The following is a 22468-nucleotide window of genomic DNA, read 5'->3' as shown; positions in this document are numbered from 1 at the left end:
CATTGCTAAATTCACTCTTACAACATCATTTTTAGCTGCAAGAAAGTCATCTTCTTCCTCCTCATCCATTATCCCATCTTCATTCTCATAGCATGCCGGAGATAACATGTCTACCACTTGGTTATCTCATCCTACAATATGCTAAAATTCACGGTTCAAAGATTTGATGTATGCAATGCACCGGAGCATAGCAATGTCCGGGGTAGCACAACTAGTAATCATACCCAATACCGGCAAACAATTAGTCTTAATGACTACATGAGCACCCATAAAATACTCCTTATCACATTTGAGGGCTGTCTGAATTCCCCATAATTCTATTTTAACCTGTGGATATCTTCTCTGTCATTCAATCAATACTTTAGCACCAAAGTGAATGTAACAACTCCGAATTGATAAATATGCAATTCGCATATGAAACTCCTCTTAGGGTAGGATAAGTCATAGGGATAATTTTTTTTAATTAGATGAAGGCAAATTTTTTTATTCCCTCCTTCCTCCAATGGACTGTCAAGCTGGGGGAGAGGGAGGGAAGGGTGGACACTAAGTTCCTTGTTGCTGGAGCTTGAAGCAAGGGAGACTCATGCGCCTCGACGCGTGGGGGAGGGAGGATCTTATCCCCTCCCCTATTTAAATCGAGGGGGCGCAGGCTGAAGAGACTCTCCATGGATGCCATCATGATTGTGAGGAGGCCGCTGCTATAGAGCCTGAGAGGAGGGAGCACTGCCGTAGAAGCCTACAGCCAACGCAGTCAAATTGCATGAAGGAAGAGAGCTGCCGCCGCCACTCTGAGCTGTCGATGAGCTGGGGCCGGGAGAGAGCCATTGAACCACCATCCCTCACCGCTGAACCCCATCCGTCGCCAGTTCGCCACGGATCGATGTTTTTCCTCCACGTGGAGATCTGAATCCTCCCCCCTCCCCGTGCTTCTAGAAGCTTCCAAAGCTTCTAAGGGGGGGGGCTCTATAAGCCCCCTTTCCCCCCCATAAAATGTTTTACCCTAAAGGCCTTTTTCTAAGGGCCTCCTTAGGCCCCCTTTCCTATAGCCTTAAGACTACCCCCCTGAAATTTTCCTCTAAGGGCTCCCTTAGGCCCTTTCCCACCCCCTCAAAATTCCTCCCTAAGGGCTCCCTTAGGGCCTTTTCCCCCCAAAAGCTTTTACCTTAAAAGCCCTTATTCTCCCCCCGTATCTCAAATCCCCCTAAGGGCCCCCTTAGCCCTTTTTTTTCTTTCCCCATACAAAAGCCCTTGTAAGGGTTTCTACACCTTTTATTCCCCGTTCGTGTGAGTCTTTAAAAAGGACATTAAGCCTTTCCCATGCCTTTAATGGGCCTTATTCGCGAAAGATTTTGAAACACCCCCTTCCCGGTTAGGAACCCTTTCTGTGGTTTCTCCCCTCCTCCACAAGTATCCCTTCAAAGAACTGCTACAAAAGGAAAAAATAGAAGACTCATAAAGAATGGTGGTATTTCAAAAGGGAATTCGCAAAGCTGCATCCACAACGGAAAGGCTGCATTCGCGATGCCTCCCAAGAAAGCCCAAGGCGCAACCGCAGGAGGATCGTCTCCTAGCATCCACGTGGACATCTCATCCCAAGTCCAGGTTTTCCTTCCTAATTTTTATTTTTTCATTGCTATAATTCAATCACGCGTAGATGATTTTTGGAGATAGGATGCATTTCCCATCTTTAATATTTCGGTTAGTTTAAAAGAGTTAGCTTACGACAAACAAGTTCAGTCGTTAGTATTTCCAAGAAAACGAACAAAAATAAAGTGAGAAGAAAATTGATATGCATTTAGTTTTTGTGCATTCAATGAACTGAACTTAGATTATTGTCCATAGTTACAAAACGGAATTAAGATTATGCACTCCGTTTAAGCATGGAAGTATAAAATCATGTCGCATTATTAGGCCATATCTTCTTCGCAATGAGTCATCATGGGAAGTTGCATAAATGGGTCAATTATCGTTTTTCAAACTGCGTAATTTTTAGAAAAAGGTTGCTTGTTTAGCATGAATCCTGTTTGCAAGTTATATGATGAGTAATTGGAATTAGGTTATAACCTAACCTATGCTTGATCTTAAATCGATAAATTAGGGTTGAAAATCAATTTACGCGTAGAAAATGAGTCATGTGTTTATGGAAATGATAGCATAATTATCTTCAAAAGTAGATAAGTTAAATTGGCATAAACCTAAAACACCTAAACCCACGGAGTACTCGTTTTAGAAAGAGTTAATTCAATTCCAAAGAACTCACTAGAATTTAATACGTGACCTAATCACACGTATTGCTAAAACTGAAACTCCTATATCATAAATACTTGCCCACATTCACGGAATGTAGGGACAACGAAACATACTTGAAAAGTGATCTAGGATTTGTCCCTAAGAATCTTTCGCTAAAAACATGGAATTTGGAAACCCTAGGACTGACAACGTCAGCCTAATGTAATCAGGAACATATTGTTCGTGACTCCATTTGATGAGTAGAATAGTCTCATAGTTCGATGCGACACTTGTGCAACAAGTGTGGAGTTGTATGATCTTGTGATTAGATCACAAGGGAATGGCCAATTCTCGCAATGAGGTTGGCAGGTCCTTATGCAAGCTATATTGCAAGAGGATGAATAATCATCCTAATATAGTATCTTTCTTGAGTAAAGATAATTGCTGGGAAGCAAAAGACCAGCCGATAAATTGGAATAATCTATGAACTTAAGGTTTGACCAAGTTGGGTTAATAGGGTACGCCCTAACCTAGGATATAGGCGATATTGCCAAGTCGCAAGTCATCCCGGATCGAGTGCTGGACGCATTCGAAAGGAAGGATTCATTTCTTAGCAGTTGGCCAACAATAAACGACCAATGGAATTGTTTGTGCTTGTTACAGATTTAAGAGCATTGTTTTGCTTTGTTTGACCAATGAATTAAAGGATAAATGGATATCTAATGCTTTAGGTTGAAGGCCTGAAGGGAGAGGTAGCTTCAGTTATCCCCGACTACCTACCTGACCCTAACCAAGGGGGTTGTTAACCGTGCCAGGAAGGTGGACCGAACCCGCTGCGAGAGGTCTCTCCGTTGAGTGCTACTTGGAGCACGAGGACGCTTGGGTGCTAGGGGGGCTCTGGCCGTAAATCCCTCACCTTTCGGGCCCTGCACAAGAGGCTAATGTGACTCGGGATTGGATCTCGAGGCCCACATACTAGTCTATAGGCAAAAACTTGGATTAGTGATCCCTGTGGATTGCTGGATAGCCTTCGGGTGGATTGTGGATAAGCCTACGGGTTGGACTTTTTATATTTCAAAGATAAATATGATAAACCTGTGAATAAGAAACTTGTTTGACATTATTTTTCTATGTCAAGTGATATGATTACGTGAAAGAACCAGTGTCTAACGGGCTAATTAAAGAAGCTGATTGTTACATGTCCAACTAAATGTGTTAGGTAATTAGATAAACAACCTGAGGAAATTGCGGTGGATGTGGCCATAGGTCCCTGTCCTATGGATGGGTGGTCCCGGTTGGCCGGGAACTTTTCTCAAATCATGATGGACAGCTAGAAGATCGTCAACAAACACGAACAACAAAAGCGTTGACCTAGAGTTATGATTGATCCTGATTTACGTTGTTTTAGGGGAACGGAATGGGACTATGCCTTATGGCAGAGAGATTGAGCTTTGCATCCCTCTCATTTCCCATTCTCCTTGAACCAAGTGTAGCGTGAATCCGCTTTGGAAAGTAGTTCGCTTGTGTTCGATGCTAGTTGCCGTTAGAAAATGACCAATAAGCAAAAACCCTAATTCAAGTCGGTCCTAAGTGGGAACGGCCGGAATACTTCCGCTACATGGCAGACGTGAAAAGCCCTAGATCGCAAACCCCGTAACATTCCATGAGAGTGCCGAGCGGAGCTTTCTAGACACCCTTTCTGATGGACTGCCAAGACATGTCATGAAATTAACAGGTGGATACGTTACAGTTGGTATCAGAGCCAACCAACAAAGGAATTGTTTTTATGAAATCTTAATAAGGTGAAGTTATAAAGCAAATGTTGCTGTTCGAAACATTTCCTTACTTTCAATGGTGTCTTGCAGAATTACAAAGCATGGAACAAGTTCTTAGTGTTCCGAGTCATGTTTATGACTGCGATGCATTCCCCTGATTATCGACAAAGGGTTGAGATGATGAACATCCTAGAGCAAATCTATAATCCATCGCCTTTGTACATGGAAATTCAAGCTTGCAGTGAGACATGCTAGCTAGGGTCTTTTGATAAGGCAATCAGAATGGATGACTAGCTCAAAGAGAGAAGCTCCAAGAGCTCAACCCGAGAGGAGACTAATGCTAGAAGCTCTGAGAGAGTTTGAATGTCAAGTGAAAGATCAGGCCCAAGTACTCAAGATAAAGAAATTTAAAGTGAAATGTGTAAAATGTTTAGTACCTTAAAAAAATGGCCTCATTCAAAAGTCTCTAAGACACCTCTGTCTGAAGGCTTGCATCTGGGGCCTTAAATTTGGGGATTCAAAGCCCCAGACGCGAGCCTCTGGACAAGTGTCCCTGAGGCTTCTGATGGGGCTAATTTTTTTATATCCATGAGTTTTTATGATGCTTGACATGTGGGTGAAGTTTCACAAGATTTCGATTAATAAAATTGATGGCTCAATCATTTTTTGAAAATGCATGAATTGGATTATACTTCACTGAAAACAAAAAAACTCACCATGGAGTGTGCGCAACTGCACATTAGATGTGTTTTCAACCAAACTACATGAAATATTGAAAACTTAAAAATTCACAAAAAATAAGTCATAGGTCAAATGGAATATCGCATATTGGATATAGTATTTCCAAACCACTAAATACAATAAAGATATACTACATTTGCTCATATACAACTGATCACTTATGTGTATGTCATTACGCAAACTACATTCAAAATTAGAAACTTGAAAATACACACAATGCAAATTATGGAAAAATAGAATATCAAATATCAGATTTGGCATCACGAAACCATGAAATACATGGTAGATAGTGCATCGCACCAAGGACAACTAGAGCTAGGCAAAATTTAGCTCCATTTTGTAGGCCACTGCTATCAAATACTTGAAGGTCTACTGGAAAGATAACCCAAAACTAAGCTCCTTACAATCTACAGCCAAACCTGAGCTAAAAACATAGATCCAATTACAAGCTAGCTTCCCAAAGCATATTGTTGACATTAAGATTAAATGCATCCTTGTTGTTGTGGATCCTACAAATAAGAACCATATCTACGGGCTTAATAGTGATACATTGGCCATGAATGGCTAAAAGTTGACAATCACTCATTAGATCAATCAAATAACTTTCAAGTGCTTCTAAGAAAGCAAGCAAGGCTTGGTGCACCCCCCATTCCTTGCCTGGTTCCTTGAAAAGAACTTGTGATGATGCCCTAACTACAAATCTTGTAGTATTTCTCGTACCAACCTAGAGAATGGTGCCTTAGGAATAATTAAGTTGATACTTTTTTAGAAATTCCTTATCTCATGTAGCGCAGTTGTGCTTGATCTCCATCTTTGCTTCTTATGTGTTGGAGGGCGTGTATTACCAGCTCGAGAAGTAGTGGAAGGTGGAGCAACTGGAGCATATGGACCATCATTTATGGACAATGGCAAACCATCATTATTGACCACACTAGGGCCACCATTGTTGGACACAATAGTGCCATCATTATTAGCTACAGTAGGGCCACCATTGTTGTCAGGCACACTAAGGGACCTTTCTCACTCATAGTACGCTCACTAGATTTGGAAGAGTGTTGAGCTCTTACTCTTGCAGGTGCCTTCTTGATAGGAAGCTTGGAATGTGCCATGGTTGTGATGATGAAGAATAGAAAGGTGGAGGGTAGAGTGAAGAGTAACGATAAAAAATGAAATGAGAGACTTGGTTTAAGTATGAAACATTTAAACTTATTGTGGTATAAATGAAATTTAAAATTATCATTTCATTTCTCCAACCCATCCCTGTCTCTCTCTATCTCCTACTACCCATTGTATGCCCCTCTTTGTCTAGGCCAATGAATGTTCCAAGGTTTGGAATTTTCATATATTTTTCTTAGGATTTTGAAATCGACTTTTCATAATTAAAAAACATAGTTCGAAATCAACTTTGAAAAACATAGTGGCAAACCTTTGAAATTTTAAACAAAATTTACAAGACATCTCATGTTAAAGATAGGAGTATTGATATGTCATATCCTATTGATGTGTCATATCCTTAGTACTTGTGCTCTCTCATGCACTCTAAACGCATTAAAAGAATTATCTTTATATAGGTCTCAATTTCTTGCCATCTCTCTCTTGGGTTGCCAACCATTCTGTGTGGGATTGTCTATCTATGTTGTTCTCATATCTTGCTTTTCTCACTTCATATATTGTTCTACTTATAAATTTTTCTTGAGAGATTTTTAACTTCTTTTCTTATTCATCGTATTGTATCTCTAATCTCCTATACCACCGCTGTAATAAGTGCCTCATAGAATTGGAATCATTGATGCCACCTCCATGATCAGTTACTTTTTGAAAAGCACAGTGAGCTTGCCAATGAGATCGATCCATGCCTTGAGTTGATGATACTACCAAACTTCATTGATCTGTCAAGTATGGACCATGTGCTTCAAGTATATGCTACACAAGAAGAGAGATTAGAAACACAAACTATTCAACATGATGATATTCTTTTGTAATGGTGACAATATTGACCATGTAGTGTGTTATGTTGTTTGTAGTTCATGTCTTCACCATGGACTTATGAAATTTAGCAACTATTTCTTTAAATGTATTGGCATCACCACCCCTAAATCTCAACTTTTGTAAGAGAGTTGCTAATCTATCTAGATGTATCCACACTTTTTCCTTTACAATCCTCATTCATCCCCCATTTCTCCAATCTGGAACAGCAAGGTGCAACTTTTTCCATGCTTCATACTTCTCTGGTTGTTTTACAAGTATATTGCCTTCCTCATCTCGAGATGGAGATATAAACTTCCTAGCCTTGGGTCTGCCAAAGCATAGTTTATAAGGGATATTTTCACTCTTTCCTGATTTTTTCTTGTCCTTTTTTATTTCTACTTGGCCCTCATGCAATCCAACTTCAGAGAGGACTTGTTCTACCTTCTTGCATATAGCATCAGCTTCTGACACAAGTTGCATCTTGTATACAAAGCATATATATTCATAAACTAGCTTCTCAATTATTCTAGCCAAACAATGCAATGTGTAGAAGTGAACCCTTGTTATCAATCGATGAGATTAGCCTCTTCCTTGATGTTTTAGCTCTCCATCGCCACTCTCACCTTCACAATTGGCTACGCGGATGGTCTGATTAAAATTTAGTCTTTCTCTCTCTTCCCTTTCTATCTTCCAAATAGTGACTCACATGAGAGAAATCAAGAAGACAAGGGGCTGAAGGATGCTTGTTCGGCGGTGATCGGATTGCTCCAAGATCAAGAGGAGGTTGAGGGAAGGTGTTCAGCCTTGAGGAATATCCTTTGTATTGACAATCATGTTTCTAACAATTGTATTTTGTTTTCTTTGCAGCACTCCATTACAAACCACGATTCTACTGGCCTTGAGACTCGATATGCAGAGAGGCACTGTCTTACTGCATTGATCGACCGATTATATGGACGGGGCAGTCCTGTAAGTCACTCATCTTTCACTACAAGATATAGGCCTTATACCAACGTTAAAAGTGACAAAAATGCAAATAACAAAATTTTCCCCCATCGTCACAAAAAGCGTCGTTATTGGCAACGCCATAGAACAGTCGATATCAGCATCTCTATCAGCATCAATATTGGTCTTGGTATCAATCGAGCTGATAGCGATAGTTTGCGACGAAAATAATGACGCCAATAACGACGCGAGTAGTAAAATTTGCGATGTTAATAGCGAGGGTAACAGGAAAAAAAATTGTGACAGGATAGCAAGCTGCCCTGCCACATATAGCACTGTGTGCTTTATTAGAGCCATACAAAATAGTTTTTGCACTGTGTACAATGCGCTTGCAAACAAAAACAAAGTATACTGAAATCATAACACTGATGCATGAAATAAATACATGATCGTATAATAAGATATTGATACAATCATGACAAGATATCACTAATACATAGAAAATGTCTACATAGATCAGGCGACCCAAAAATAAAGGTGTGTGAGCTCCAGGGATCCAAGGGCGAGCTACATATCCTCGCCCTCCAAAAGCTCGTTCCGCCGCAAAGGAGCATCGAACGGACTCTGCAAAAAAAGAAACAACACATCAATCCACCATACAATAATGCATTCTAATTAAACATGGTAACTACGGACAAGAAAGATGAGTGACTTACAGGGCCGCTGCGTCTATACAATCGGTCAATCAATGAAGTGAGACCGTGCCTCTGTGCACATCGAGTCTCAAGGCTGGTCGGATCGCGATTTGTAATGGAGTGCTGCAAGGAAAATAAAATGCTAACTGTTAGAAACATGATTGTCAGTACAAAGGATATTGCAAAAAATAAACAAGCAAAACAAAAGAAAAACTTATAAAGTCCTCCAAATATGTCCTATGGTCGCCACTCCCAAGATGATGGACCACTCTGACCTCGAGTCGTGCCCTCGTCGCCTCGTGATGCTGACTCCAATGTCCTAGAGAATCTATAGCCTCCTCCCTCAGTCGGCGCCAGTCATCTACATCTAACCACTTGGGCTTTGCAGCCCCACTCTTGATTGCCTTGCATGTGTTGGATCATCGGTGTGACATATATGTACGCATGCAATCCATCATCCAACCGGTAGAAAATCTATCTACTGAGGCTAGAATCGGAAACTCCTCATGCAAGGATGCTACTATGTTGTCCTTGCTCCCCTTCGGTATGTTCTTCCAATGATCTAAGACGTTGTGCCGAAAAACTTGTTGGCATAACACTCTCATGCGAGCCATCACCTTCCTCCCCTCATCATTCATGATGATGGCTTCTGACCTATCATCGACTAGATATCCATATCTCCCCTAGAGTCTGCCTAAGATGGGTCCTCTCCCATCTGCGTTCACGCTCCTAGGCATATCCAGGAGACTCCTGTGCATTCGATGTACTGACTGGGGTAATATCTCTCGGAGTGGCACCCATAGGGGTGCCACCTACTACTGATGGCTGAGAAAAAGCCAGAGTAACTAGAGTAGGCATCCCCACAGGTGTGACAAATCCTTGAGGTGATACAACTCCAGTTGAATGACGAGATGGAGACAGCGCGTCCGTGCCTCCACAGCATCCACGTGAGCCTGAGCCACGCTCCCTAGAAGGGCCACGAGAGCGAGGAGTCGCACCTGTATCCCGTGTCGACCGCGGGCTCACTGTATCCATATCTTTGCAGCATCCCCCTGACCCCAAAGCACTCCCTCCCTCTGGCCCAAGTTTGGAGCGTCGAGCTTGTCTGCTCGAAGCTGAAGCATCCGATCGTGCTGAACTAGATCTAGCAGAGCACCCTAACGAAGACCGAGATAGCTCCTAGTCTACCATACCTCTGAATCTCGAGATCTGGTCTGGAGACATGCGTGTGAAGATATCCTATAACTCCTCATCGCTCATCCCTCGACTCATCCTAAAAATGTCACCTGCACAGACAAAAAATGATGTTAGAATAATCAATTTAAATCATACAAAGCACAGTAATATAATCCTAAGAAAAAAGATCTCACTTAAAATGCATATCTTATGTATCCTTATAAGCGATTGGTCAATGAATTGAGTAAGTGGATGCTCCAAGTATGAAGTATCCTATGGTCCCATGTCAATCTCTTGACACAACTCCACATACATTGGAAGGTCGATAGACATGTCACCACAAAAGGATGAGTCCACCTCGTTCTCAAAGAATTCTTGGACTCCTGTATTTCCATCATTGTTAGTCGATACTGGCTCCAAGCTTTCGGTGGCCTCCACCCCTTGCAATATCGACCCCTCTATTTGCATATTATCTTCATCTATGCTCGGAACATCGCTTCGATTATATACTCTCGCACTTCGGAGTTAAAGGTATAACATACCACCATCGAGGTTGTCGAGGGTTTGGATAGAAGATTACCTGTTCACAAACACGTACAAGAGAGTTCAAACCATTGTGACATAAACCATGTCGTAATACAATTAGCAAACAAATGAGTCCATGCACCTGTTCACAATGGGCTGGCAACACAAAGGTGTCGCACAAATCCGTCCATTTTTTTTTGGAATCTATTTTGCGAAATCCAGATGGACCTCGTCGAACTGTTGCTCCAGCTCCTCCAAGTACCACTTTGAACCATTGCACATCGAATAGTATCATGGAGAAGCTATGGTAATCCACCATAACAATACTTTTCAAGTTTCCAAAATACTCCATCTCATCCACAATCGTTTTTAGATCCGTTGCTCGTCACCGGCTCTCTTGCTCGAACCTTGCCATGATACCACAATCCATTGTGGAGCACATTTTGTCAATACGCTCCACGCGAAAATGTCGTTCGCACGACCACACTGCACTATATATTTTTTACTGTACATTGAAACACTCAAATTAGATGTCGCATATAAAATTTAGATACGACAAATCCTAAACCCCTCATCACCTTTGGACTACATCCCCTCGAGATTTCCCACTCCTCCATTGAGACCTCTGCCCCTTCGCGAGATGCTGCGGTCAAAGCTCCATGCAACCATCGCGTTAACATGAACCGCGGAATCTCCTCCATGCCCTCAAGATATCAAATCGGTTGATGATGCATACTACGTCGAAATTCAGCTCGCGCTTCCTCTTGATCTTGCCTAGCGATCTGATACTTGGCAAGCCACATCTCCATAGAGGCATGGTGTAACATACAAAAGTGATTCTTTTTTCTACCCCATTTTCAACCACCACATCTCCAATCCGTCTATCATCGTCCTTCAGTGTGACCATACCATTTCGTTGTCTGGATCCACCATTGGTAGCCATTGTGAAATATGCACTAGCGCCTCAGACACCAACCAACCTTTAGCCATGCTACCTTCTGGCCCAGCTCATTGTCGGACAAAGCCTTTCAGGGTTTTCATGAAGTGCTCCAAGAAGAACATCCATCGCGTATGGACAGGTCCAGCAATCTCCACTTCATCTATACAAGATGCACAAGAAGGTGGATTTGTATCGTGAGCATGCTGGTGGGCAGGTATTTCTCAAAGAGATAGACCGTCTCCACTGCTCCCCGCCTCGCGGATTCAATAGAGACGTCTTAATCTACTTCTGTGAGATCCATTGCACCAAAGTCGACAACCTGTAAATGGCCCCACGTATTTCTGGAGTAAGACATCCTACGATCGCGATCGATAGTACAAACTGCCAGAAATGAGAAAGCATTATGAATAATGGCTACACTCCAAATAGCAAAATGTGCATGCCAATTACAATCCATTCGTAGTACAAACCTGACATATCTTATGCTAGTCATGGGATTTTAGCCCTGATAATTGATCGTCTTTAGAAAATTCAAACCTAAGAGAACGCATCATACCCGTCCGAGTGCGGATAGACTTGACTACTTGCTTCACAATGCACTCTTCTTTAGTGGACAAAACCCAAGGAGCGCGAGGAAGCTGCACAGGACCATTAGCACTCGACTGCGGCCAAAGTGCCTCCATCTTACCTACCTCCTTCAAATCCATTCGTGCCCCTATATTGTCTCTCTTTTCTGTGATGTGGTCCCATAGAAAGCTACCCACATTCTTGAAAATATGCATGGGATCCAACAAGTGGTTGACCTGTAAGTGGGTCCAATATGGCAACTCGTAGAAAACTGAGGACCGCCGCATTCCGTCTGGATGTGATTCTGCGTGGACCATTTTCAGCTCATACTAGCTTACAGCATTCATACGTATTGGAGGTCGTCCAAGGAAACCTTCCCTGAGTTCATGATCCTCTGGCAAGAAAGCAGCGTGTCCTTGATATACCATCTTCTTTATGGTTCGTGACCTTCAGGAGTCTAACTGTGGCCACCGCACAATGGACATGCATGATAACCTGAGATAGCCAGACCTGTTCCAACACCACGACCCAGTGAATACTTGCTTGAACAAGATAAAATATAGATATTACCAACAAGAATGGAGGCCTGTTCACCTGAGCACTCTCCAAATCCCAGAAAGTCATGCATCATCCATATGACAATGGCTCAAATATTGGCTGATCACCAACCATCATGCCTGCTCATATCTTGCACGGTGACCCCCTCCTCCCACAAAATCTTAAGCTCATCGACTAATGGACGAAGATACACGTCCATATTTTTGACTTTGTAGCGGTCGGGGACGAGTAAGCTAAGGATGAGATGTTCTTTTTTCGTAGAAATCCATGGAGGGATATTATTGTTGACAAGGACTATAGGCCACACACTGTAAGAAGTTGAGCGCAAACTGAATGGGTTCACTCCATCCATTGCAAGACCGAGCCGAAGATTCCTTGGCTCTCGGGCAAAGCCTGGGAAGGTAGAGTCAATGTGGCTCCATGCACGTGAATCTGCTGATATTTGTTTAACTCCATCCGTGGACCTATTCTGCGAATGCCACGTTGTCAAGCTCGCCATGCCGAACGTATGAAACATGTGGTTTATGCGGGGGATAAGCGAAAAGTGTCTGAGAACTTTTTGAGGGATGGTTTGCCCTTGCAAGTCCTGTCGATACCTATGAGCACCACACTTTGGACATGTCTCCATAGTCTCGTATTCTCCTTGAAACAGTATGCAATCGTTGATACATGCATGGATGTTATTGTAGTCCATACCAAGCTTTCGTAAAACATGTTGTGCATCATCACGAGACTCAGGTATGGTATTTGCAAGTGGTAATATATGATATTTTAATAACCTGAAAAAAATCATAAACAGCTTGAAAAAGCACAAATGTTTTTAATAATAGTGCCGAAAAAAATCAACGAAGCGTATGTACAAGGTACCTGAACAACTCGGTCACACTTGTATCGCTCCACCGTATTTTGCTTGCATACTTAAGAGTGCAAGTAGTGTCTTCACGCGAGATACTCGGCACCCATCATATAATGGTATGGATGTTTCCTCTCTAAGAGGATCAGAAGTCTCGATATCCATGGGAATCAATGTATTGATCATTGCCCCCATCTCAGGCTCCAAGATTGTAGGTAGGTCTGGAAGACTGCATGTCTCCTCTGGCATTGACGGTATCGATTGGCCTTGCAAGTGGTGGATTGGCTCATACACTCCATCCATCGCAATTTCACGAACTCTTCTAATTGGCTGCAAAGGGTGCACTCCTCCTTGGGACAAGACGTCACCTCCCTGGATAGAAAATTTGCCAGCCAGACCTAATCTTATTCTATATGGTATTCAATTAGCTTGCGAGTACAATGCATGATTGATATTAACTTTTCTTATCATTTGCTGAAAATCCGCAATCTCCTGATCAATGATCTTAGATTGAAACTTGCCAAATCGTTGTACGTGTTCTATAGACAATCGGCGTTTTCATCTAATTGCCTGCTTGCATTGAGAGCAAGGACATCGGACATGCTGATTAAGATGATACACCTCGTGATCTTAAACAAGAGGACCTTCATCGTTTTCCATTTTGTCTACGTTATAATAAACAATTTTTTTTTGTTATCATTCTTTTTTTTTCTTAGATTGTTATCCTCTCCTTCCATCTCTCTCTTTTTCTACGACCACGACTACGACTACGACCACGACCACGACCACAAACACGACCATAACTATGACCACGACCACAACTACGACCATGACTACAACTACGACCACGACTATGACCAAGACTACGACTACAACCACGGCTACGACCAAGACTACGACTACGACCATGGCTACGACCAAGACTACGACCACGACCACGGCTACGACTATGACTACGACTACGACTATGACTACAACAATATCATAGTACCCTAGTATCTAGTACCTAGTACCTAGCATATAGTATCATAGAACACTAGTATTTAGTACCTAGTACTCAGTACCTAGCACATAATATCATAGTATCTTAGTATCTAGAACCTAGTACTCTAATATTATAGTGCCAAGTACCCAGTACTATGATACTATGTAGCAGGTGCTAGGGTACCTTAAGCATTATGCAATAGATGTGAAGTTCTATGGTACTAGTTCTCAGAGACTAGGGTAATATCACACCATGTGCTAGGTACTAGGCACTAGGTACCAAAGACAAGGCTACTATGAGAGTGTGTACTAGATACAGGGCACTAGGTACTAGCTACTAGGGTACTTTGCTACTAGGTAATAAGTGCTAAGGTACTAAGTGCTTTGTGCTAAGTAATAGGTAATTGTGACTACATAATAGGGTACTATGATACTATGTGCTAGGTACTTACGACTAGATACTAGGGTATTATGATACTAGTGTAAACACTTGGTAATCGATACTAGGATACTAGGATACTATGTGCTAGGACCAGATACTTGGTAATCGATACTAGGGTACTAGCATACTATGTGCTAAGTACCAAATACTTCAGTACTAAAAGGTACTCAATAGTGGATAGTAGATTTAGGGTTCTATGATACTATGTATTAGGTACTAGGTGCTAAATAATAGGGTACTATGATAGTATGTAATAGGTACAAGGTAGTATATACTAGGGTACTATGATACTATATAATAGATAGTAAATACTTGGCTAGCATGATATTATGCAATAGATAGTAAATTATAATATTGAATAGATAGTAAATTATGATACCACGATATTATGTAATAGGTAGAAGGTACAAGATATTGTACCAACAATTGTTGTTGTACCCACAAAAAGAGTACACTATATGGGTACAATAGCACCTATGGGTACGGTATATGGGTACTATGATACTATAATACGATGGTACCCTTGTGCTAACACAAGTGGAAGCTTGATTCTAGGATACTATGAGGCTATGGGGATGATGCTAAGAGGGTACTATGATGGTATGTGCTAGGTACATGGACTCATTCTTAGTGAGGTGAATCGCCAATCCTATTCTTAGTGAGGTGGACTCATTCTTAGTACACACTATCATAGTACCCTAAGCTAATTGTAAGGTCCTATTCACTTTTCTCACTTTCTCTCCCTCTCTCATTTTCTCTCCCTCCCTCTTTCTCTCCCTCTCTCATTTCCTCTCCCTCCCTCACCCTGACCCTCTCTTTCTCTCTTTCCCTATTAGGTTTAATGATTTTTCTCTCTTTTTCTCTCTCCTCTCTCTCTCATATTTCTTTTTCTCTCTCCTCTCCATCTCTCTTTTCCCTTTCTCTCTTTCTCCCTCTCTCATTTCTTCTCCCTCTCTCACCCTCACCCTCTCTTTCTCTCTTTCTCTATTAAGTTTAATGAAAATTTTCTCTTTTTCTCTCTCCTCTCTCTCTCTCTCATTTTTTCTCTCTCCTCTCCCTCTCTCATTTCCCTTTCTCTCTTTCTCTCCCTCTCTCATTTCCTCTCCCTCCCTCACCCTAACCCTCTCTTTCTCTCTTTCCCTATTAGGTTTAATGATTTTTCTCTTTTTCTATCTCCTCTCTCTCTCTCTCATTTGTTTTTCTCTCTCCTCTCCCTCTCTCATTTACCTTTCTCTCTTTCTCTCCCTCTCTCATTTCCTCTCCCTCCCTCACCTTGACCCTCTCTTTCTCTCTTTCTCTATTAGATTCAATGATTTTTTTCTCTTTTTCTCTCTCCTCTCCCTCTCTCATTTTTTCTCTCTCCTCTTCCTCTCTCATTTCCCTTTCTTTCTTTCTCTCCCTCTCTCATTTCCTCTCCCTCCCTCACCCTGACCCTCTCTTTCTCTCTTTTTCCATTAGGTTTAATTATCTTTCTCTCTTTTTCTCTCTCCTCTCTCTCTCATTTCTTTTTCTCTCTCCTCTCCCTCTCTCATTTCCTCTCCCTCCCTCACCCTCACCCTCACCCACACCCTCTCTTTCTCTCTTTTCCTATTATATTTAACATCTTATCTTTTTTTCTCTCTCCTCTCATTCTCTCTTTTTTCTCTCTCCTCTCCCTCTCTCATTTCCTTTTGCTCTCTTCCTCTCCTTCTCTCATTTCTTCTCCCTCCCTCTCCCTCTCTCATTTCCTCTCCCTTCCTCTCCCTCCCTCTCTCTTTCTCTCTCCCTCCCTCTCCCTCTCCCTCCCTCTTCCTTTCCCATTTCCTCCCCCTCTCCCTCTCCCTCTCTCTCTCCCTCTCTCATTTCCTCTCCCTCCCCCTCTCTTTCTCTCTCCCTCCCTCTTCCTTTCCCATTTCCTCCCCCTCTCCCTCTCCCTCTCTTTCTCCCTCTCTTCCTCCCTCTCTCTCTCTCATTTCCTCCCCCTCCCTCTCCCTCTCTTTAATTTCCCTCTTTCTATCTCTCCCTCTCCCTCTCCCTCTCCCTCATTTCCTCTCCCTCTCTCATTATACACAAATTATACAAAAAATAAATAAATAAGAGATAGAATACACTCTCCCTCCTCTCATTCTCTCATTTCATCCCCCTCCCTCTTCCATTTCCTCCCTCTCCCTCTCCCTCTCTTTCTCTCTCTCTCCCTCCCTCCCTCTCCCTCTCTCATTTCCTCCCTCTCCCTCTCTTTCTCTCTCTCTCCCTCCCTCCCCCTCCCTCTCCCATTTCCTCCCTCTCCCTCTCCCTTTCTTTCTCTCTCATTTCGTCTCCCTATCTCAATATATATACACAAATTATATAAAAAAGTGAAAGAGAGAGAGAATGCACTCTCCCTCCCTCTCCCTCTCTCATTTCCTCCCCCTCCCTCTCCCTCTCCCTCTCCCTCTCTTTCTCTTTCTCTTTCTCTTTCTCTTTCTCTTTCTCTTTCTCTTTCTCTCCCTCCCTCTCCCTCTCTCATTTCCTCCCCCTTCCTCTCCCTCTCTTTCTCTCTCATTTCCTCTCCCTCTCTCAATATACACAAATTAAACCCTAAACAAGTAAAAGGGAGAGGATGAACTCACCGTAAAGATTTTGGCGGCTCCTCTTCGCGACGACAGCTCCTCCTCTCCTTCGCGAATGGCGGTGGCGACGACGGCGGGCAAGCCTTCTTCCTCTCCCTCTCTCACCCTCTATGCAAAACGGTTGCTCTCTCTCTCGCTCTCCCTCTCGAAATGTCGCGCTCGGGTTTCGACCCTCTTTGTTTTCCCTATGGGGCGTCGCTATTTGTGTCGCTATTAATAGCGACACCACTATTCCTGCATCGCTACCCGCTGTCGCTATACATGCGTTTCCTTGTAGTGTTTCTTGTCCGTAGTTACTAAGTTTAATCAAAATGCATTATTGTATGGTGGACTGATGTGTAGTTGTTTCTTTTTTTGTAGAGTCCGTTCGATGCTCATTTGCGGTGGGACGAGGTTTCGGATGGCTAGGATCTATAGCTCACCCTTCGATCCCTCTTGCTCACATACTCTTCTTTTTTTGTCACATAATCTATGTAGACATTTTCTATGTAGTAGTAGTATCTTGCCATGATTGTACGGGTCACTTTCATTACACGATCATGTATTTATTTCATGTATCAGTGTTATGATTCAAGTACACTTTGCCTTTATTTACACGAGCATTGTACACATTACTGAAACTATTTTGTATGGCCCAAATAAAGCACATAGTGCTATATGTGGCAAGGCAGCTTCAAAATCTTTTTTTCCATGTTACCATCGCTATTAGCCTCGCAAATTTACTATATGCATCGCTATTAGCATCGTAAAATGCATCGCAAAGCGTCGTTATCAACGTTGTTATTTGCGTCGGTATCAGCATCGCAAATACTGACGCAAATAGCAACATTGATAATGACGCTAACATCGACTGTTCTATGCTGTCTCCAATAACAATGTTTTTGCGACGATGGGGGCGAATTTCTTTATGAACATTTTCGTCGCTTTAAACATCGGTATAAGGCCTATATCTTGTAGTGGAAAAATGAGATTCACATGGAATAAAATTATGATAAAAACTATATTTTAACTATCATAATTAGTCAATAATCATAGATTTAATAAATCCCAATTTTTATGAATAGATAAATAGGAAAAAATAGAAAAAATATGAAAAACTAGATTTTTGTGCTTTAGAAATTAAGAAAAAATATAATTAATGTTTGTGGATGTGTGAGAAGGTTGAGAAAAACCTAAACGGTAGGGGGGAGAGAGTATTTGTGAGTGTGTTTAGTTGCTAGAAATACATGAAAGTTTTATTATTTTGGTTTATGCATAGCATATAGACCGATAAAAATTTAAGTTTAAGGAGACTAGTAGCACGAGGAAACTCGGTGCTAATCTCTAACAACGCAACAACAATGAGTAGATAAAAAATCATTAAAAAGTTGTCTTTGCACACCATGTGGCTGATTTCTAATCATAAAATGCTTTCATACAATGGCCATACACTTGTGCATTTTACATGCCACATGGTACAAAACTTAGATGCATAGCACTTGATTGACAAAATAAATGACCAACGTGGAGTGTGTGAGGATTCCAAGGCTGTAGGATAGACAACCAGTTCCTTGGGGTAAGTTTAATGGGGAAATATTAACTTGGATCGTTTGATATACAAAAGAGTGGAGCTTGTACGTTTTTTCTTTATGTTAGAGTAGTGCATCAAGAGGCCCATTCTTGAGATGTAGGAGAGCTACAGTGGGGCCACGACACTTAGCCGAGAGGTTGTTCCCTATGTATGTGGTACATGGTATATTATATCAATCTGTATGGGATCTCCCTCTGAGGAGCAGGGGAAGGAAAACGTTGGACTGTGTCCTATTACAAATGCAAGATTGATATTGGAGTTTAGTGTAGCATGCCCCTTAAACGCTCCTGGTCGCGAGGCCATGTGTCTTGTCTTGTGTGTCTTAGAGGTCTGGCTAGTGCTAGAGAGCCAGTAATTGGGCCCTTTTTTGTCTCGACGGGTTGTGCGTTTGCCGAGAGCTACCTACAAGTGTCACTTTCCGTGCCTTGGAGGATTGAGACCTATTCTCTAGTGTATGCTAGAAATTAGTGAGCTAGACTCACAAGCCCCATCAAGCGAAGCTCCAAAAGCAAGAAAGGGATGAACAAGCTAGACATCAGGCATAGATAAATAGAAGATACTCTCTGAAAAGGAGCCGACCAATAGCTTTATAAGGGTGGGGTTTTAATAACCCTAGCATGGCACATAGTCCATTAGAGGGAGGAAGCTCTAGTTTTTCCCCCCCTCCAATCAGTCCCTTCACTTTGAGTGGAGCTCTATTTTTGGTTGTTCAAAGCCCTATAGTAGTAGCAAATTTGGTCGTCACCATGGTGGCACAACCTATTGCTATACCTACTGCTGGAACAGAAAATTTGCCAGCTTTAGGTTTCCCCCTACCCATCTTTAATGGATTAGTGGAGGAGGATGGAGAATGGCACATTAACAAGTTCTGAAAATTGATGTTCAACTATCTCATGCAAAATGAAGGGCATCTAATTATGTTCTTTAACATGACTCTCAAAGGAAGAGCTGCCAATGATGGTATCATGGCCTAGAGGTGGGAACCATAACCACTATTGATTTATTCTTCAAAGCCTTTCAAAGGGATTTTTCCCCTGAAAGGGGTAGTCAATATTAGCTACATGTATTAAATATGGTTCGTCAAGAACCGCATGAGGATATACGAGTGTATGCAAAGGAGTTAAAAGAGGTCTTTCGCAAATTGCAAGCCTCTATTCCTATTCCAACAACTGCCCAACTACAATATTTCTTGCATGGTATGGATTTCAATATTCATGTGTAGTCGAGTAGTGTCACTTTGCCAGATGTAGACAGTGCCATTAGACAAGCATAAGAAGTAGAATCCCGACTATAAGTGGCTTATCCTCTCGAACCAATCTTAATATGGGTCTAGTTTCATGAAATAATTTGGCATTGACCTATGGCAATGGAAGTCAAGGGATAGCTATGATAACCCGAATGTTGGAGCCAAGCACAAATGGATGATCATGGCTACGAGTCAAGTGCATCAAATGTCCTTAGCAAAGTTAAGGATATGATAAAGCACTACACTGACATGATTTCCAAACAATATAGACAAATAGCTGTTGATGTTAATTTCCTTAAAAAACAACAAAACCTGATAGAGAGTCAACGCCATGAAGAGGGTGCACCCTCGATATTTAGTTGCAAATGGTGTGGTGGCCCCAGCAATACCCTCGCAATTGTCCAAATGTAAAATGTGATATTTTTGGAAAGTCGAGCCATTTGGCTGCCACCTATTGGAGTAAGATTAGCTCTCTCCAAAAAGGTAGTAGATAACCAGGTCCTATTAACCATCATGCGCAAGGGAATAATCTTCAGGAAGATGGTGGTCCGAAACAAATCCTTCAAAGAGGTAAGGCTACTGTAGAGAGGAGCTTCCTAGTGGCAATGGAGTTAGCCTCATTGAGGCTATATGGGTTAATGGCACTGAAGCTTCTAATCTAATGCCATTATGAGATGTCAAAAGGGTAGAGAATGTGACAAAGTTAATGCAAAACTTATCGATGGAAACCCTAAACAAGAAGATAAAGGGACACAAGCCCTAAACCTCGACATGGAAGGGTGATCATTAAAACCCATAGGGAGTAAAGCCGATGCCAAGAATGATAAAGAATTATCAAGGAGGAAGGCAAAAGCTAAGAAGGAAGCACCAAAAATTGTTCAATGACCCAAAGAGAGAATGGTCTAGCGAGAGAAGAGAGCTCTAGCAAATTATCACGAATTCGATTTGGTAAGCTCTCTTTGTGAAGTTAAACCAGACTGAATCTCTTGCAGCTGATTAAGTTGTCTCCAGGAGTGCATAAGGCATTTAAAAAGATCTTGCATACTTGGTATATCATAGAACCTCTGGGCATAGCATGAGTAGGAGATTATTGGTTTGAGCATACTGAAAAACATTGCCCAAGGGTTGCAGCCTACGTTGATGGAATACTAGTGGATCATGCTATCATAGATATGGGATCCTGTGTTAACATCATGAGTTCTGAATTGATGGAGAGTTGCAAACGTAGAATGCCTTCTAGACTTTAGGGTGATTAGATTTGTAGGGCATCCTAGCTATCAAGTGTTGCTAGGTAGACCTTGAATCTTGCAAGCACACTGTCAAGTTGATATACTTGCCGGTGGACCGATATTTAGTAGAGGTGCCCGCCGCATAGTAGTTGATGCTTATCACAAGTCTCCTCAAAGCGAGAGAACTCCTTTATCCTCTACAAAATTAGAGACATTAGAAGATGTATCTTCTAATGAGACCTTGTCAAGTGATGAATCTAAGGAAGGGTCCATTACAGAGAACATCTATCAAATAACTCTAAATGAGCCAATAGAGCCCCAAGATTGAATAAGAAATGCGGATGTGATTGAATTGGATCTTGGTATACCAAATGATCTACGGTCAATTAAAGTAGGGTCTATGCTTAGTGTGGAAGAAATGGAGGACTATGTGTCCCTTATCCAAGAGTTTCGCGACATCTTTGCCTAGAGTTATGATGAGCTGAGAGGTATTCCCCCCCCCAGCCTAGCTATTCATACCATTCCTCTAAAGAAAGGTATTCATCTTGTGCATTAGAAAGTAAGGTGTATACCTTTCGAATTAAGTAACGGGTTGTTCAAGGAGTTACAGAAATTGCGACAAGCTGGTTTGATCTTTCTTATTCAGCACACTGAATGGTGTTCACCTGTTGTTACCAAGAAGAAGAAAAATAATCAAATCTGGCTTTGCATAGATTTTAGAGAGCTAAATAAGTAGACAATTAAGGACTACTACCCATTTCCCTTTATTGATCATGTTTTGGACCAGTGGGTAGGGAAATATATTCATTCATGGATTGCATTGTAAGATATAACTATATGGTAATTGCAAAAGAAGAAAAGCTTAAAACAACATTTATTACTGTCTTGGGTACCTTTGCGTACCATGTGATGACATTTGGTTTATGCAATGCACCCGGTTCATGGCAATGAACAACAGACAAAACCTGTGGTGACATCTCCCGAGAGGAGTTGAAAGTATTTATTGATAACCTAGGGGCAACCACCATAAGAGAAAGGCAGTTGATTATTCTATGGAAGTGTTGTGAGCGGTGCAAAAAATTTTGCATAGCTCTTAACCCATGGAAGTATGTCTTTGGGATACCTTATGGGCTATTATTAGGTCATGTAGTCAATTCAGTAGGGATTGCGATGACTGACCTTGAAAAGATCAAGGTCATAGTTGCCATGAGTCCACCGCACACTCTGAAAGAAGTGCATAGCTTTCTATCATCGCTATGGTATTATCAAGAGTTCATAAATGCCCTAGCAGAAAGAACATTTCCATTAACAAAATTGTTGTCCTTTAGCTGTCTATTTCAATGGAGTGACACTTGTAAGAAGGTACATTTTAATGATGTGAAATAGGAGCTAGTAAAAGCACCAGTTTTAAAAGAACCTAAAAGGGACGAAGTATTC

Source organism: Lygodium microphyllum, chromosome 10, assembly GCF_053477565.2.
Source record: "Lygodium microphyllum isolate KBCC chromosome 10, Lygodium_microphyllum_v1.1.10, whole genome shotgun sequence".
NCBI lineage: Eukaryota > Viridiplantae > Streptophyta > Polypodiopsida > Schizaeales > Lygodiaceae > Lygodium > Lygodium microphyllum.
Note: the sequence above shows the minus strand (reverse complement) of the source record.